Source organism: Macaca thibetana, chromosome 4 (genome assembly GCF_024542745.1).
Source record: "Macaca thibetana thibetana isolate TM-01 chromosome 4, ASM2454274v1, whole genome shotgun sequence".
Taxonomy (NCBI): Eukaryota; Metazoa; Chordata; class Mammalia; order Primates; family Cercopithecidae; genus Macaca; species Macaca thibetana.
In genome coordinates, this window is record NC_065581.1 from 95,574,826 (window position 1) to 95,593,205 (window position 18,380).

An 18,380-nucleotide genomic window follows, 5' to 3' on the forward strand; every position below is an offset into this window, starting at 1 on the left:
GATTCTTCTTTCATAGCTCTTACAGAACCTTCTCCTTTCATCTCTCAGGTGTCCTAGATACCCAAAAGCTCCTAGTCTGGCACATTTTTCAGTCATGTCTTTGTTACCTTACCCACCACAGACTGGAACATGTTTCATACTCACCTGGAACATGTTTCATACTCACCTGTTTCTCTTCATGCTTCCACATTTTTTCCAAACTCTTGCTAACTCCAACCAAAGATATGTTTCATCCAAATTAATTCCTCAAAATGCCACTTTTATACAGTCTAAAAAGGTATTACCGATGCTTTTACTGGGGAGGGGCTGAAGCAAGTTCACTGAGTCCCCCTGGATTACAGAGAACCAATATCAGCTCCTACTGCCACCCTACTCTCTCCTCCACCAAAACCCAGCACGATTCTCTTGTTTCTTAAGTATTGAGCTGTCATCTGTGAAATCATCTTGGCTCCTACAAAACTATGCTTGCACCTGCTCTCCATGGGTTTAGAACAATGTTGTCCAACAGAAATATTATGCAAGCCAAAAATGCAAACCCAATAAGTCATTTTAAAGTCTCTAGTAGTCACATTTTTTTAAATTTAAAGATAAATGTATTACCTTGCTAAGGCTGCCACAACAAAATACCACAGGCTAGGTAGCTTGAGCAACAAAAATGTATTTTCTCACAGTTCTAAAGCCTGCAACTCCAAGATCAAGGTGCTGCAGATAGATTCCTCTGAGCCCTTTCTCCCTGGCTTGTGGATGGCCACCTTTTTGCTGTGTCCTCTCATGGCCTTTTCTCTATGCACATGCAACCCTGACATCTCTTCTTCTTCCTATAGAGACACCAGTCCTATTGGATTAGGGCCCACCCAAATGACCTCATTTAACTTTATCTCCTTAAATGCCATATCTCCAAATACAGTCACACTGGGAATTAGGTATTCAGTATATGATTTTTGAGGGGGACATAATTCAGTCCATAATAACTGGTAAAATTAATTTTTAGAATGTGTTTCATTTAATTGAATATATCTAAAATAGTATCATTTCAACATATAACCTTTTACGTTTTTGTATAACATGCTATTTTTATACTGCATCTTTAAAATCTGGTGCGTATTTTATGCTTACACTGCATCTTAATTTGGACTAGCCACTTTTTCAAATACTCTGTAGCCACATATAGTAGTGACTACCATATTGGACAGCACAGGTATATCAGGACCAGAGATATTATTCCAGATGACCCCTCTCTAAGCTGCAACTTAAACCTCATCCCCATTTGCTCAGGCTGCAATTTTTGCCCATATAAAATGAGTTTAGTTACAATATATTGCCAAGAGTAAGGGTGGATTTTCCCACTGCACCTATCAATTCTTCTTTTCATACAAAGTGGCACACATCTAGAAGGCTTTGTGGAGATGAGTCAAGATAAGGAAACTAACAACTTAATTTGACAACGGAGGTTAGATCAGAGAGTAGGAAGCAATAGTTAAGAAACAATTTCAATGTTCTGGGTAGAGGGAAGGAAAACGACGTGAACTACATTTAAAAGGAAGGTGGTAACTGAGTACTGATTAGATGTGGGGAATAAAGATAAAAGTCAAAATGATTTCATGATTTTAAAAGATGATTTAAAAGAAAATGACTGTGGGCAATTCTCAAGACTTATGGGTAGTTTACAAGGTCCTTTCTATTTTTGTACCAAGATTCCCTTCAGCTAGAACCTCCAAAGAGATCATCTCCAAATCTCCTTTACCTATAGAATTCTGAGCTCCAGTACCACATTTCAGGCTGCCTGGTAGACAATACCTGTAGAAATTTTTGTCGTAAATTAAAAATTCACTTGCAAAAAATAAAATCAGGTCTTATCAGTCTCACAATAAACCTGAGTTTCCTTTTGACTTCTCTCTATTTTTCTTGATATATAATCCATTCTCCCTGTAATCCATTTTTGGAACTTCAAAGTGAATTCTGTTCTGAACCCTTTATATCAAGTTCCATCAGGCTTTTTAATTGGCTTTGTATTTTTTTTCACATTCTACTACCACTTTAATTTTGGTTACTTTATTCCAAATTATTATACTAGCCCCTAACTAGTTCTCTTATCCTTCTCCTCCCTGCAATTTATGCTACACAAAGCTGCCATTTAACCCCCTTAAATCTCAGTTATGAATCTCTCCTCTGCCTACTGAATATGTGTACTTCATATTGCTGGTTAAGCGTTTGAGATCAGTCTTAACTGTTCCCAACCTCCCTGACATCCTTACCCTATGTTATCCTCTTATACAAACTCCAACTTATCTGAATTACTACTCATCATTACCTTTAAAAAAAATCATCAAATGTTTCCAGTTTCAAACTTTATCCCACATAGTACCTGCTGCCTGAAATGAAGTACCATCATCTTTTGTCATCTACTGAAGTTTCAGCTCAAATGCCTTCTCTATGATGCTTTTCAGAATCACTCCAGCAAGAAATCATTTCTTGATTTATTCAATTCAAAACAGCTAGCCTTTTTTTGAACTTCTGCTATATGCTAGGCACCAGTGAATCAAAGTTGAATGAGCTATGGTCCCTAACTCAGGAGTCTCAATATTTATTAGTAGAAACAAATGCATAATCATCATCAACTATTTATTACTTTAGCAAATATTTATCAAGCACCAATTATATCCTAGACACCACTCTAGGCTCTGAGGATATAACATACACAAGATAGATAAAGTACCTACTCTCAGGTAGTGTACATTCTAGTTGGGGAGACAATACATACTCTAAATCAGGGGTCCCCAACCCCCAGGACACAGAGTGGCCTATTAGGAACCAGGCCCCACAGCAGGAGGTGAGTGGTGGGTAAGCAAGTGAAGTTTCGTCCATATTTACAGCCACTCCACATTGCTCACATTACCACCTGAGCTCCCCCTCATGTCAGATCAGTGGCAGCCTTAGATTCTCATAGGAACACGAACCCTAATGTGAGCTATGCATGTGAGGGATCTAGTTTGTGGATTCCTTATGAGAATCCAAAGCCTGATGATCTGTCAGTCTCCCATCAACCCTAGATGGGACTGTATAGTTGCAGGAAAACAAGCTCGGGGCTTCTACTGATTCCACACTATGGTGAGTTGTATAATTATTTTATTATGTATTATAATGTAATAATGATAGAAATAAAGTGCACAACAAATATAACCTGCTTGAACCATCCCAAAACCATCCCTGCTCCCTGGTCTGTGGAAAAACTGTCTTCCACAAAACTGGGCCCTGTTTCCAAAAAGGTCGAGGATGCTGCTCTGAGTGAATCAACAAGAACATAACAGATAGTGATAAGTTTTGTGCTAATAACTACAATAGGGAGATGTGATAGGGAGTAACTGCATCCTGATTTGGATAGGAATGATGTTCAATCTAATACATGAAGGACAAGAAGGCAGACACATAAAGCTTGGGGGAAGAGTATTCTAGGCCAAGGAAAGTGCTATTATAAAGACCATAAAGTCAGAACTTGCTTGGCACATTTGAAGAACTGAAAGCATTGTAGTTGTAACTGTAAGGGATGTCTGGGGGAAGAGTGGACTGTAAGAAAGCAAAAATGGAATCACAGATACCAAATACAAGGTTCTTGCAATAACCTAGGCAAATAGCTGATGGGGGCTTAGAAAAGTGGTGAGAAGTGGGCAAATTCAATATAAAACTTGGAGGTAGTCTATAAGACTTTCTGATGAATTGGATGTGTGGAGTGACAGAGCATAAAATCAATGTTGGTGATAATGTAATGCAATAGAAACATACCTGGGGGTACATGCGAACACTTGGTAGGGAGACGTTAATCCTAGTGTATGTGTGGGGGAGGGAGGAAGTCATGGAAGAGCACCCCTGCAGACAACATTAACACTACCTGAGAGTCCTTTGAGTCACAGTTACCTAAATTTATGTCATCTTTTTAAATAAAATAGTCTTAAAGGCAGAAAATCTAACATATGTTGGTTTTCCCCTCCCCCACAACACCCAGATTAGTGCCCTGTGACAACAGCAAGCCATATAACTTTTGGATAAATAAATAAAAGTACAAATGTATGTTTTAATCATTAAAAACATGATGGTGATATCACTGACAGAAATGAAAGACAAGCGAGAGCCAGCATGTCGGGGAAAAGGGAGGCACAAAAAAATGTTGATTTAGAAGTAAAGATGCCATGTTGAAAAAGAAATGATTCCTACGTTTTAGGAGAGTGGGAAAGAATATAAATGCACTATTATCTTTTTTAGGCCCACAACTTAGCTATTTTTGGTAGGGTTGTGTCTTCGAATAGTCAGATATTATTATGAACATTAATACATGTCTTAATAATACGAAGAATCGTACCACCTCCTCCATGCTAAGCCTGGTGGATGGGTGCTTTATGGACATCTCATTTAATCCCAACACAGTTCCATATGGTAGGTGTTTGTATCACCATTTTACAGATGAAGGACTTGAGCAACAGAAATGTCAAGCACTTCCCTGGGGCCTCACAGTTTGAAGACAAAGAACTGGGATTCAAACTCCTATTTAGACAGTTGCTTGCATTTGCCGACTTTTACCGGCCCACTTTGCTCTCTGTATAATTCTAGATGTTTTGAATTCAAGTTTATTTATAAATAAATGCATTATTTCTAAAGGCTAGACACTTGTGAAACTGAATTACAATTTCCTATTGAATCCCTTCATGGAGTTTCTTAAATATAAGTCCACCTCAATCTTATGTTTCATTGTACATGTTTAACTATATAAGCAGCGTTGATTATGTCTATAAAGTCACTCTACAGTTTCGATTCTATGAGAGATCAACATTTATCATTCTGGCTAGTGGTGCCCATTACATACTATAAAGGAATTCACATTTCTGCTGTCACACACCAATATATTGTCCTAGAGTCCTAGAAAAAGATGAGAGTGGGAAATAAGCTCTGTTACTGCACCCAAAGTAGGATGAAGAAAATTCTTCTCTCAGATTTACATATATTTTGTCCAAAGGCAAAAGTAACCCCGATGAGAAGATCAATCATACCCAAAGCCTCAGCATCATGCAATATATCTATACAACAAACCTGCACATATGCCCCCTGAATTATAAAATAGATGTTGAAATTATATTTTTAAATATTTCTAAATAACCCCAAAATAAATGATTTATTTTAAACGAACACTAGAGGCTTCTAAAGAATATTTTTGCCGACATTTTCCTTGGTCATTTTAATCAAATTTGAGGATGCACCCCTATTTTATAATAAAGGGATTTTGCCCTTGTTTCAAGAAATATGCGAATCTTGGTACTTAGGAGGGAATGAGGCCTATCACTGTATCTTGATAATGCTAATCAACAATGCAAGAGAAGAAAATAACAGCCTGGATGAGCAGACTACACAGAGCAAGCGGGAAGTTGATGAGGCTTATTGCTTTCAAATGTCGACCCTATTTATAATGAACATTCAGAAAAACAGGACCAAATTCCCTTTGCACACAACTGTGGCAAAGCTGTACCCTCCTGTTTCTCACAATGAGATTTTTTAAATGAGGCTGTTGGTCTTGTGGGAATCAAATGATTTAGACAAATGTCTAGAGAGGGCTTTGAAAGGCATCTTGGGAAGAAGTGTCCCTAAACCCTCATGGATAAGGATCTATTCCATTTTCAAATCCCAGGAGTAAATGTGCTTGGCACGCCCTCTTTCAGATACTTAAGCAACCTTGCCCTTGTTATTACGGCATGCTTTGAGAAGAGATGAGGAGCAGGCCTGGCCTGGTGGAAACCCTGTCAGATATGTTCATTAGTGCCCTTTTTCATTTCCTCCACATTAAGTTCAGCCTGCAAGCCCAATAGTCCCTACTCCTTTCCCTGGCCCACAGCCAGGAAGAAAGCCTAATGGCTGGAGGGACAAGGTGTTTGGGTTCTGATACCACTAGCAAAGCTAGATTCCTCTGTGGAGTCACTGCAGTCAGACTGGTGTGTATTTCCTCATCAAAGAGGAACTCTGAGGATTTACACCATAATTTGTATAATTAATCTTCTGAGCTTTTTTAAAATTGCATTTTTGTTGTTGTTGCTGTTGTTAATAAATGCCACTGCATTATCAGTCCATATTTAGTACCAAGAGGAAATAACAGTGCACACAATGCACATGAACGTGAAATTGCAAACCTAGCTCCACCAAAGGTGTCACTCTTGAATGATGGGTAAAATGCTGCCATCTTTTGGTTATTGACAAGAGTGAATGGGGGTGGAAAAGTGAGGGGTGAAAAATAGAGTTTGTTATTCTAAATGCAAATTCTCCAGGTTGCTGAGACCTTATTTAAAAAGCTCAGAGAAATGTTCTTTAGAATTTCCAGAATTTTTCTTTTATATTCATGCAAGTTTCTGCTGCTTCATAGATTGTGCAACAAAGGGTTTGTTCCTCTAGCTACAAGGACTTATCTGTGGAGTCCAGTAAGTAGAAGTGGGTGCAATAATACAGTAGAGGGTTTGTTAGCTCTAGTAAAGAACAAGTGGAATCAGTTTGGTGTAAACAGTCACTTCACCATGACTGTGGTACACTCTTCCTGCCTCAGGAATACTTGAGAGCACCTTGCATTATGTTGCATTGAAATCCGTGTTTCCCAGGGTAATGAATTATGTACCATTTGTACTCCAGCCTCTTTTGAGCACTCAGCTCTAAATGTTTGCATCAGTGCCAGTGAGTGTAAGGTGATCTCATTAGGGCAAGAGAGGTGGAATATATATTAGTAGACACAGCATAATTCCCCAATAGCTTAATGTCAATTTACAATTAAAATGCAACTCCACATGCCATTTCTTGAGAAAACTACAAAGCTACAACTTTATTACATAGTCCAAAAGGAAAAGTCCCCAAGTGCTTGAACTGGCCCAGTCAACATCTTGCTACAAGACCAGCCCTCCTCATGAATGCAGCTGCTGTGAGGTGGGAAGTAACAGAAGCCCTCAGGTGATGTGAATTCTGCCGTCATACATCTGCTGCATTGATTAAACCTGTCATCCTCTTTTGGTGGCTAGTTCTGAGAAACTGGCAGTTCATACCTTGCGTTTTCAGAAACTATCATGGTAGGCATTTCCCAGTTGAATGTTCTCTATTCAGCAGTCTCACTTGAGACATTTACTAATTTATGATCAGTTTTGTTTATTAAATAATTCAAAAGGTTGAAAATAGTTTATACTCTTTCCCATTTGGAGGCTGAAAATGGGCTTCAGGATATGCGGAGGCCAGGCTGCCTTCTAGAATTTAACATTGAGCTTACTTCTACTGCTTGATTGGATTATCTAGTATTGTTTGCTATTAAATGCATGGAATTACAAATTTTCGTACTTTAAATGAACAAACTGAGTTGTATGCTATTACCTAAGAATAGGTGTTGTTAAGTCAACTATTTAAATTGTTTGGGGTATACACTATGAATGTGTCTTCACCCCCGGGAGGAGAGGTGTAGTGCACATCCTAAACATCTGTCATCTGGCAACAAGAAGAGAGAGTGTTTTATTTTTATCCATAGGCTCTCCGTAATATGTATGTGTATCTGTGTGAACGTGCACATAAATTATACATATATACATATACATAAAACTACATGTATAGTGAGGTTTTAACACAACAATGGAAGTGGCTTAGTAAGCTGCCAATTTGAAGTAAATATACATTTTTTTTTAACACTACCAAAGAAATACAACTTTTGAATGTGTGTGTTTGTATTGGGTGATGTTGGAGCAAATGTGCAAGAACACCTGTTTCTGTACCTTGCCCCTTCTTAAAATATTGTCTTGAAAGAATGTTATTGGCAACAATGAAAGAACACAAATTTTACAAACATTTCCCACCTCTTCTTTTTGAGCCTTTTAGTCAAATAGTAAACTAAAACGGTAGCAAAAATAAAAATCTCATGCAAAATCAAAAGGAACTATTTAAGATAAATATACCTGAATAAGAGCAAATCACAATCAAAAACTAATATGCCAAGGTGAACTCATTTCAAGGCAACCTCTTCCCTTTCCCTCCCATATCTAATCCCATGCATCTGTTCATTCATTTGCCCCTCTCTTTACTATGATATGGTTCCTTTAGGTTGCTTGGCAACCATTATAATGCTGCTGCACATGCGTGCTAGATAATAAATCCTATCTTGCTTTATTTTTCTCCTTCTTTAAAACAAGGAATTACAAAACAAGATATTTCCCCCTTTTTCTAATGGACAAAAAACATCTGTGGGAATTTCAAAAGCACATAAAATGCCTGCAAGGATGCAGATAAGTAATTAAAATTCTTGACAAAGTGTAACTGATCATTGCCTAATGTGTCTACATGCAGTTATTATTTGCAATGGCCTCCTCTTTTAAATATGTGTACATTAATGTACATATGTCGATATATGTGTGTGTGGAACTATAAAGAGAAAGGAAGAGAAAGAAAAGAAAGTGACAGCTGCTATGCCCCAAACAAAGAAAATAAAGAAAATTCCTGGAAATAATCTTGTTTTATTTTATTTTTTTTTTAAACAGTGAATGCAGTAGTTTAGAAGACAGGACCTGGACTAAATCCATCTACTTTTTTCTATAAGAAATCAGACAAAGCTTATGGCCTTCCCCTTCCCCTCCTTGGCAAATCCGAGTGTCCTGCTGCTTTCATTTGTTTTTGATCTGCCTCATTAAAAGACTATTGATGGCTTTAACTATTGTTCTTGTTTAGGTGCTGATTTACAAGCACTAATATCTGACTGTGCAAGATTAATGGGAGTCCAGGCAGTTTACGATTATCCTGAGGTCCCTGACCACACATGTAGGGGTTTGGGTAGGGGTCATGCACTCCTATGAAAAACTCCAAAGCAGGCTTAAACCTGGGAACGTTTTAATAGGATTGAATCTGTAATAGGATTTGGCAGCTTGGCCGAAACTGGATGGTGTGACTTGTTTGGGGTTTCTTTCTCTTCTCTCTTTTTTATATATATATTTTTAATCTTAGAGTCATTATTGTCTTGGAATAAAAAGGCAATATTTTATGATGAAGTCCAAATATTGTTACTGTTCTTCAAAGGAGTCTTTAAGGGGTAAAAATGCTGTACAATATAGGATATTAAAAGAAAAGAATGCTAGGGCATGAAATGCTCTTTCTATTATGTAGTAAATTAGAAGGTAAAAAATAAAAGATGAGGATAGAAAAAAAATTCTGTTGTGAATGGCTGTGTATTTTTAGCTAAAAGTGCTTTAAGTAGCCTAAAAGGCACTGGAAACATAGGGCTATTTATAAAAGAGGATAGTTCTCCCAGGCAGGCAAAGCTGCTCTTCCTGGCACCATGTTTTGCTGAATAGCACAGTGCCCTGAAGCTGAAGTCTCCCTTAGTCAAACAACAAGGGCACTCTGAGTGGCAGCAACAGTGTGGTGCATTCGATTTTTGAATAATATCGCAAACACGAATAAAATTCAAAGTAAAGATACCACACTCTTGATAATATCCCAAATGGAATTCTATCAATATTTTAGTTCCCATTTGAAATCTGGCACAAGGGACTGTGAGCTTTGCTGACTCTATCTTCTATGTCAATTGACTTGATTGTAGTGTGGAAATTCAGGAACAGTGGCAGTAAAATTATTTAACATTTTGTACTCCGGTCATTTGGACATTATAAGGACACCATCACATAAGATGCTTTTATTAATTTTGGTGGGCTGGAAATGCAAACACAAGATATACAGCGCAGGCCTAAAGGGTCACACAAGTGCCCTTTTACAGGACCTAACCTGTAAATCTCAAAGCACAAAAGAAGTTACGGTGGCTATAAGACCTCATAAAAAGGTAATAGGAAAATAAATTACAGATTTTGTTTTGGTTGGCATTAAAAATCTGGTTGTAGCAGAACTTTTAGGAAATTTAAACTTTAACTAAATATCCAGAGTATATTTGTGACTTCAAAGAAATTCACTTTCACACCCAAATATGTAACACAGCTAAGTCATTCTACTGTATTACTTGCTGTCATTCTGCTTCAGAAAGTTGCACATTTTTTGAATAGAACTATAGAAATGAAATGAACATATTATTTCAAACAGGGTTTTTTCAGAGAATCATTTTCTTCTTTATTTGTATTCCAAAGACGATTTTTCAAAGTCTATTTTTTTTTGTAGTGTTGCTATAACAATGATCTTTCAACCCAAAGATCTGAGGGGTTTTTATTACTGTTATTATTCCTTTGTAACTACATAGAACATTCTTCCTATAATATTCACATCTATACATACTACAAATATTAAGCATTTATTGTGGTTGTGACTATTTTTATTATATGGAAGGTAGTAAGTAACCTAAGTATTTTATTCACGAATGAAGCAATTTATAGTGGTGATATTAGTGTCCATATAGCATTGATGTCATAAGAACCACAGAAATGTTGACGGGAAGCCTCTCAGACACAATGCTTTGACCACTGGTCAGGACTGAGATGATCCTAGTACTCCCTGAGGACAAAGCCACAAGGGAACTGACAGCCACTATAAACATTTTGGATACACATCAACCAGTGCTTTAAAAATGCTCCATTCCTAATGCTATCCATAAACTCAGGTCCAGTGTTGTTATCACGATCACTGGTTGTTACTATCTAATATCAAATATATTTCTCATTGTTCTAATATTTCCTATTGTTCACATCCTAGGAAGGAAGAAAAATCTATTACTTAATCCAATAACCTGGTACTTTCTTCTATAAATTCAAACTGCACTTAAATACTGCTTGACTAATCGCTTACACATTCTCATAAAGTATGCTGAGAAAGACATCATGATCCTCTATTTTGCAGGCTGAGAAGCTGAGATGAGGTGATATAAAGTGGCTTAGGGAGGACCAATTCAATAACATCTAAGAATTCTACCTGAGTTCAACTCAGAACTGATTCAAACTTTCTAACTTTGAAATGTCATGGAAATGAGTTATGAAAGCTACAAACTTGCTCTCTGGATGCCAGTGTATTAATCATATTTTCTTTTGCACTTGCATGAACTTTAAAGAATAATTTGATAAAGCTGATCCTGAACCCTGAAAACTGATTAACACCATCGTCATAAAAAAAAACAGTGTTTTTACACACAAAGACAAAAATTTCCTTTTACTGAGGGGCCTACTTCTGATTTTCAGAAATATCAATTATAACTAAAAACACTCTTGAAAATTTTCAAAAGGTTTTCTAATTAAAAGGACAGATCCAATGCAAAGATGATACGTAGAACTTGTGTGTAAAAAGAGAAAGATAAGAAAAGAAAAAAGATTACGGTTGTTTAATTATAACATTTACAAAGCTAAAATTACAACATTATGGGTAATCATCTTCTTTGTAAAGCCTCAGAAGTGTGAAACTAAATATCCAGGAAGCAACCTAATTTTCTGTGTTTCTTCCATAATATCCTCTCATGACAGTCAGCTAACTTAGTGCAACATGCCAATCATTGCTATAGAGAGATAGTGATTTTCATTTGACCAGATTTTTTTCAAAGAGGAAGGCCCGACGTATATATTTGAGAAGATGGGAGTTGGGGGGATTGTTTGTTTGTTTGTTTTGGTTTGGTTTGGTTAGGATATTTCATTACATTTTACTTTCTAATTTTTGAATGCAAATTGTACTCAGAACTGTGATCAGAATTACTTCTGTTTATGTTTAATTACAGTGTTCATGACTGCATGCAACAAATGTAAACATTCATCAGCATGTATGGAAACTGCTCGTGGCTACAGCGTGTGCTATGTCTGTTCTTTTCCTCGTCCCAGCAGTAACTAAATCTTGGCAAAAATAGAGGATACAGCTATGAAATGAGCCCAATTCAGAAGTGGTGTAATATCAGTAACATATATTTGGGCTCTTCTCACAAATAGAACCATACAGTTCAGTAGATAAATTCGAATAGTTTATTTCATTTAAAACATCCCTTCTTTGGCTAACCATGGCCTCTTCTGCAGGCATGGAAGTAAAATGGTCAACAGAAAATTATGCTTCTCACAATGGCAGAGCAAACTATTCCAGAGTCTCCCAAAGAGTGAGATATTGTTTTTAGGAGTCTAGGAAGCAGTTGATGATTCTTTGGTTAAATATGCTTGATGACGTGCTTGTTTAATCGAGTTCCTTTAGTTCAGGTGTAGAGCCTTTAGTATGCTAATGCACATTTTGAATTTTCCAGAGAGTAATAGTATACACAGCATCTGCCACAACTTTTCAACCAGAGCTTTTTTCTAAAGGACATGGTTTGACAAGGCCTGCATGGTTTTCTGATCCCAGAGAGGTTGTAAGCTGGTCGGAGATTGCCAGTAGGAGTTTGGTGGCTGCAGTTGAAGTGAAGCCTGGTCATGACTGTGGGACAGCAAACATTACTTACTATCTGATGTAGGGTTATTCCAAGGCCCTCTGGAAATCAAGAATAGAAAGCAACAGTACAACATCCAGAAACTGGGAAGTAGGTGAGGCACTAGAAATGGGTCCCTGGATTGTCCTCCAATCTTCACCCCTCTTTGCCCTCACTTGCAGTATTGCTTGGAAGCACTGAAATTGCTGTGAGGGAGCTCAACCCAGCTCACAGGTTTTCTCCTCTCCTTAGTTAAGAGGGTTTAAATAACCTTTGAAGAGCTGGTAATGAAATGGACAAATTATACCATAGGTGTCACCATCATGCAGACTCCAGCAGGGACAGATGTAGAGCATAGGACAAAAGGTTGTTCTAGCCATAGCCTTTAAGAGAATTACTGTATACCTCCAACAAAAGCTAGATAATGGTGATGGCATGACTATGAAGAGTGGCCATCTTTGAGGACTTATGATATGCTCAGCACCCTGTGAAGGACTTCACATACATCATCTCAGTTAATCCTCACCACACTGGCCTTATGAAATAGAATGTCCATGTTATAGATGAGCAAGTTGAGGCTTAAAGAAAATCACAGAGGTCACCAAGTCAATAAATAGTGCAATCAGCATTCAACAGAGATCTTTCTGACTCCAAAGTATGTGGAATTAACTATTCTGCCATACAGCCTGGGTCAGCACCTTATACATCTGGCTCAGCTAAGATACAGCCCAAATGAGACACCTGCTAAAGCTGTGTCATAACCCAATCTGTCTCCTGATGTGGAATTAACTAGAATAAATCTTACTGTATGCAATAAGTTAATGCATATTTTGGATTTAACTAATAAGAATAAGCAATTTTGAAGCACCTTTTCTTTTAAATAAATTATAGGTTTTAATAAGTTTATCAGGGAAGAGAAAAGGCATGGAGAAATATGAAACATAGAGCAGCTGAAAAATTAAATACAAGTTAATTAATAAATGGCTATTTTAGGAAGTAACTTCAAATACAATCAGTTTCTAAATTCTTCCAATGGTTATTTAAAATATGATGTCAAATGAAGTATACACTTGCCATAATACAACACACTCCTCCCAGGGACAACCTAAATATAAACAAAAAAACCCTGAAGCCACTTACTTCTATGCATGGGCAAATTTGCATGAGATATCATAAACAGATCCATATCCTCTTGCACCATGCAATGGCCTAAAATACTCCCCAGCACCCTATTCAATGACCAGCACCAATCTAGAGAATGATTGTCCAGCCTTATAGAGATCATTATGGATGAGTGGCATGCCATCAATCAGATAACTCCATAGATCCCATATAGTCCTGAGGTCATCACTCAAGAGAGAAATGATTTCTCCAGAAAGCATGCTCTGAAGGCTTTTTTGCTTCTAATCTTCATTAGCCAAATATAAAGCTGGACAACTGGAGACATAAGAGGAATATAAGTGGACATGTTTGCTCCACCTGAAATAATTGTGGTAAATTTGTGGTTGCAGTATATCCAAAAAAGGAGAGGAGAATCAGAATTTTATTTTGAATATTTGGGTGTGTCCTTCTGCCTACATTGTTCATTTACTTAAAGGAATTCTCCTTGATAATATCATGAAGATAAATTCTACTTCACTATATTGTTTTGTTCTTGAGGGTTTTGTTTCTGTATGCCTTTGTGTAGATGATATGTGAAGAAAAGTAAAAAATATGAATATCTGGTTCCCAAGTGGGTAGACCTAGAAAGAAATGCCTCTAAGCACAGAAAAGTATCTGCGCCCACTTACAGGGCACCAGTACTGCTATGGGATGGCTTTCTGGGACTTCTCCAAGTTGAAGGGTCACATCTTACAGGGTAGTGCAAAAGTAATTTTGGTTTTTGCCATGGAAAGTAGTACTATCTTATCTAGGAGACGGAGACTCCAGAATACAGGGAGACAGTCTTTGTCTCCTTGTCTATTTCCCAGATCAACTTTTCCTGGTTTGTTCAAATCTAAAGCACGTTGCTGGCACTTTCCTCACAATGCCATCTCCAACAGCCTCCATCACCTTCTCTCCCGCTCATGTCCTTCAGGCCTAGAAACACAATGCTTTTATAAAATACCAAGATGCCTATTCCCACCCCCTTTCATTTCAGTCCTCAATACACGGACCAGTCTCAGTGAGTTTTACCAGCCTGGTGGCTGAGGTTGGAGTCCAGAGATCATGGCAGGCATCTGGATGCCTAAAGGAAGAATCCAGTCATGTGACATAGAAATTGTTTACTTTCCAAATCACAGTTGCTGCAGCCCAGGAGAAAACTTGTCAAGCCTGCAGGGTGCAAGAAGACAATGGGGGTTTGCTCTGATACGGTAATGGTTGCCTTTGTGTTGCACTAATTGCTCAGCCCCAGTGCTTATTTGGCTCAGCAGCGAGAGGAGGGGTCTTACTTTGGCTTTCTCCATTTTGATGTAATCTTAGATAAACCTACCAGACTCTCTTTTCTTAAAATAATGCTCCTCAGAATGCAATATTCTATGTGGTCACATAAACATACTGCTCAATAAGTGCAAACAGAATTAAAGGTTTTAAATGATCGGTACCTGCCCATAATAATAAATAGTTATTCGTGTAGCAAAATCAGACAAAGTAGTTTAGCATCATATACAAGATTTTAATCATCTTTAAGGTCTTCAGTTCAAAAGAAGTTAATTACATGAGCACCATATATGTCTTTGGTAATATGGAGACTCTCCTCCTGCCCTCCCTTGAACAAGAGTCAAGTATACATTACCGGTATCAGTATAAGGGACAGCCACACTCCAAATCTGGCATCAAGACTTCCCTGTATTCACATAGAGAAAACAGGGGAGCCTGAGAAGTGTCAGGACTCGACCTGGATAATGGGCCTCGATCCAATAAACTGTGTTCAATGATTGCTGCAGCAAAGTGGCTGGGCTCTCACCAGACACTCTAAGCTCTTTCTTACAGCCCTACAGGGACAGCTCTGACTTCTTCATTAATACCACAACTTTAGCAGCAGTGATTCAGTTACCTATAAAAAACACACTCTATTGACAAGGATTATTTACAGAAAAACAGGAAGATTTAAACAGTGGACTGTGAAAAACATCTGGGAACTTGTCAAAAAAGCAAAAACTAAGCTGCTTCCCCAGAAAATAAGGGAAACAGAAGCACGGGGCAACCCTTCTCTTTCCTACACAGCTTTCTCATGTGGGGACTTAACTATGAGCACATAGAGGAGTTTTCAGATGTGGCTGTGAGAACTTATACAAATGTATAGAAAGTTCTCTGAAATACCTAAAAATATTGCCATGTACACTTTATAGAACTTTTGAGTTTACAGTGTGTGCTGCTCTTCTATGCATATCATAGAAGGCCGGAGAGAATAAGAGAAGATAAATATTTTTCCTTTACTAACTATTAGTTCTGGGCTAGCCACTTATCTAGTGGGGTTATTTCAGTAGGAGAGAGAAGGAGCTTGATCATTCTTTCTAAGAGAACAAGCAAGCATGCACACTTTTCAGCTTGTACTGAAAGGTGACTTTATGACAGTCCATGCTATTCCGCCACCACAGTATTAGATTTTTATTACTGCATAACAAAGGACCACAAATTTAGCAGCTTCTAACACCCATTTATTGATTCATGATTTCCATCTGTTGAAGTGTGAACATGGTGTGACTAGATTTTCTGCTCAGAGTCTCACAAGGCTAATACTCAGGTGGTATCCATTCTTGTCTGGAGCTTACAGTCCTCTTCTGTGGTCATGTAGTGGTGCTAGAGCTCAATTCCTTGCGGTTGTAAGACTAAGGTCCCTGTTCCCTTGCTGGCTTTCCTCCAAGGGCTAGACTCATCTTCTAGACACTACCCCCATTTCTTACCATGTGACTCCCTCATCTTCAAAGCTAGCAACAAAGAATCTCCCTTGCATCAAATCCCTCTCACGCTTCAAATCTCTTTCTTCAGGAAAAGCCCTGTCCCTTTTAGGAACTCACCTGATTAGATTGGATTCAACCAGGATAATCTCCCTTTCTTAAGGGCAAGTAATTTTAGGCCTTAATTACATCTGCAAAATCTCTTCACAGAAGTATCTGGAGTAGTGTTTGATTGGATAAGTGGTAGGAGGTGTGTACATACCTGGGGCAGGGACTCTCAGAGGCCATCTTAGGACTCTATATCTCCCACAACTGCTTGAAAAACTGAAAAGCCTTGAGAAAAAATCCTAACATGACTCTCACCATCAGGTGAATCTTCAAGGAATCTGCTCTGCACCAGTCAAAGATATGGAAGTTCCCCTTTAGGGTTACAGTGATGTGATGGCAACTGCTGGGTCTGCACAATCTCAGTTGTCTTTGAGGGTGAGCATAAATGCCACTCTGATGAGCCTGAATGAGGGACACAGAGTCTGGGTTACTCTTTCCAGAGAGAGAAGCTTGAAAACCAAGTGAGAAAGGGGTGATTTTAACTCCTTTCTTTAATTCTCTGTTAAAGGGAACCAAGCTCCTCTATTCCTAAGCACAAACATGCAAACATGACCAGCTCAGCCTTCTCTTGAAGTTTGTCCCAGAATTGACAGGAGGCAGATAGAGCCAGTCACCTGTTATCACTGCAGACAGGCTGTTTAACTCCCCAGTTACGTGTGTAAATGACTAAGAGGACACTTCACCCTCAGCTCCATGGAATGGTACTTTAGAAAGATAAATTTTATGACCTAATTCTTAGATGCAGACTGAGAAGGAATTAGTTTCAAAAGAAAAATTCTTCTTTTCATAACTTAAAAGTGCAAGTGACCTCAAGGGGCAAAAATGAAACTGAATGTCTTCTGTTTTTTTTTGGTATTATGGTAGGCTTTTTTTCCCCCTGTTTTTTCTCCATTAAAGTAAAAAAAAGGTTAACTAAGTCTTAGACAGCTTAGAAGTTTTTTGAGTTCTTCTAAGTTCTAACCATAGCTTCAGTATGGTGTTATTCTAAACACTCTCTGGGTTAGATAATTTTTCTTCATTATGAATCTTAAAATGGAAATTTTAACAGGTTAGCACTTCTTTCCCAGGAAGAGAGATCATTAATGTGTAAAAACCCATGTGAGGAATAATATCTCCTTGCTCTCCACATTCCCTGCCTCATTGCCCACCCACTGCTGTGACTACAGGGGCACATGCCCAGTGCCTGATCAATTTCAGAAAACTCAGCTTATGGTCAGAGAATAGGGAAGTGGGGAGGCCTAAGGAGCAGAACCTAAAAGTGGGGATGATCAGAAGGCATATGAGTGACCAGGGACAGAAAGAGTGCAGAGATGGGGATCTAGTAGCCTGAGGCTTATGACCTTAGAGATACATATGTTCCCTCCTTGACAACAGATCATACTGATCACATGACATTAAGTAGGTTACAACCAATGCAAGCAAGAAAACTAAAATGACAGTCGTCTTGATCAGAAAAATGAATTAACAAGAAAACACAGCTATTTTTGCTATGATGCTATCTTTATCATGACAGTTGTCCACTCTTACTCTCTCCTGAACTTATAATAATCATAATCATAATACGTTGATGAATATTATGTGTCCACTTGACTGGCTGTCCAGAGAGCTGGTAAAGCACTATCTCTGGATGTGTCTGTGAGGGTATGGGAGAAATTAGTGTAAGGAAAATGGATATGCTGCAGTCAAGAATAGGTCAAGGCAGACATCTGGTCCAGCATGACTCAGTGGGTTTGGAGCGCAGGCGCACAACTCTGCTGTTATGTAGCCACGCCCACATGAGCTCGCTCTTGGCTCAGAGCCACTATTGTCTGTAAAAGGTATAATTACCTTGCTAATGCTGTACCTATGGCTTGTGCCCAAGCTCGCTTGTGGCCAGGATTGCTCATTCCCAGAGAGAGTAAAGCCATGCCAAAACTGTCTAAGGTTCCTTAAGTGTTCTTCCAACTCCCCACCACTCACCCACTGACTCCCTTGGACCTCAGGTAGAACCTGACAATTGGCATCATGAACAGGATCCCCCATGACCATGGAGAAGG